A 1,914-nucleotide genomic window follows, 5' to 3' on the forward strand; every position below is an offset into this window, starting at 1 on the left:
CCCCCCCCCCCCCCGCCCCTTTTCCTCCGCTTGACTGACTTTCTCACACTCAGATTCCCTGCAGCCTGCCAGAGACGTGGTCGCTGCCCTGCCAAGAGCTATCTGGGAGAGCTATTGAAAGAGCCTTGAGTAAGTACACACAGGGCGGATTTTCTCCTCCCCTTGGTACCTGCTCCGCACCTGTACCAGGAGCAGTCCCACACATATCACCTGATCGCAGCCCTTTCAGAGACCGTGAGAAAAATAAAGTCCAGGATAGAAGAGATGTTTGTCGCCTCTCCAGGGCTGCAGCAGGCTCCCCGCAGTCCCAGTGCCCAGGAACAGCACATTCCAGGCCTGCGGTGCTTGCCTGTTCGCCTGTGTGCGTGCGGGGTGGGGGCACCACGACAGGATGGGGAGGGAAGCCTGAGATCACCTTCATAATGTCTGCCTGGCTGCCTTTGTTTTCTGGCACCTGCCTGACTGGTAGTTTTATGATCCTTTACTAGAATCATTATTATGGTTCTTCTAGACAAGAGCCCATCTATGCGCGTCACAGCAGAATTCATAACCGGGACTTCTTACCTTAGGTTCCTGGATGAACTCCCAGAGAGCCTATAAAGCCCGTGAAATGGAATTCAGAATTGTTCTCCATGAATACTTTTTGAAAGAATGAATGGATGTGTTATTTTTTTTCCTGAGGTGAGGGTCCATAGCTTTCAGCAGAATTTCAGAACATTTTGTGACCCCAAAAGACTGAGGGAACTGAGCCAGACAGTCTCCACTTACAAGTGGATACCCAGCTTCAGGGAGGGCAAGGGACTGGCTCAAGGGTCTACAGCACCGAAAGCCAGAGTGGGGGCTAGCCACCAGCTGGGAGCTCTTTCCATCACACCCCAGTGCTGTGGTCCTGGGTCAGTTTAGAGTGGGTTTATAGGGGGGCTGTCCCCACCAAAGCCTGGATTGAAAATGGACACATTAATAAAGACACTTTGAATTTCTAGAACTTTTTCTTGGTCTTAATTCGGAGACACTGGAGTTGCTCTGCACCCAGTTTTTGGATGGCAAAGGGATAGGCTAGAAAGCCAGGTGTCCAGGCAGAGAAAAGGACTCCCTAGAGCTTGGAGCAAGAGTCATGATTGCCATGCGGGGGCATTACAAACAACGGCAGCTCTGCATTCCACCTTTGATAAAAATAAGTTGCTACTTCTGAACAAAACTGCTTAGTTGGTTTCCAGCCAAGCTGGGACCTTGGACTGCTAACTGCGGGTGGAGGTGGAAGACAGAAGCTTTCAACATTGGCTAACAGCAGCCTGTAGTGCTTTCCGCCACCCCCACCTCCTCTTGGAAAACTTGGCTAGAGCCAGAGAGACCACGGGAATGTGCGCTTTCTAATGGGCTCTGAAGAAGGATGGTTGCCAAGAAAGCCTTTCCCAATGGGGTGGGGGCAGGGCGCCCTTAACGCCCACGTTCGGCCTGGCCTCAGCAGCGTGGTGGGAAGGCTCTAAATGTGCTCTTGGCTAACCTTTTACCCTCTGAGCAGCATTGCAGTGAGGCCAGCCGGCAAGCCCAGGACACAGGAGGTCATTCCCGAGGGATCTGACTTGTACCCTTGTGTGTAAAAGGCTCAGAACTTTACCCTGGCTGGTGACTCGGGGGGTGGGGTGGGGCTCTGGAAGGCCCAGGAGGGGAGGCAAAGCCTAGAGCCCCTTTCAACCCAGGACATGTGTTTGTTTGGATTGCTGATAGCTGTTCAGATGGTGATATCAGACCAAGTTTCTCAAAAAATCACAAACAAAAGCAATACTCAGCTAGCCAGGAAAACTATTTAGGTAAAATTGTGGGCCTAAAAGTAATATGGGACAAATGTATATAACATTTTAATTAAAATCACCATCATTGTTATCTTTGCATTATCTCTCAGAGCAAAAGGGA

General features: G+C 50.8%; 1 long non-coding RNA gene across 3 annotated transcripts in view; it reads left to right on the forward strand.

Moving 5' to 3' along the window:
- Positions 1–1,914, forward strand: part of LOC102775526 — a 19,035-nt gene that overhangs the window by 2,337 nt on the left and 14,784 nt on the right. For 2 of the 3 annotated variants that reach the window (XR_435587.2, XR_001513574.1), the window contains exon 1: positions 13–129. This is a non-coding gene — a long non-coding RNA (uncharacterized LOC102775526). Of the gene's footprint in view, positions 1–12; positions 130–1,914 lie in introns of those variants that run through there. The other variant, XR_001513575.1, reaches the window with a different exon arrangement.

This window comes from Myotis davidii, unplaced genomic scaffold, assembly GCF_000327345.1.
Source record: "Myotis davidii unplaced genomic scaffold, ASM32734v1 scaffold557, whole genome shotgun sequence".
In the NCBI taxonomy this organism is placed as follows: Eukaryota; Metazoa; Chordata; class Mammalia; order Chiroptera; family Vespertilionidae; genus Myotis; species Myotis davidii.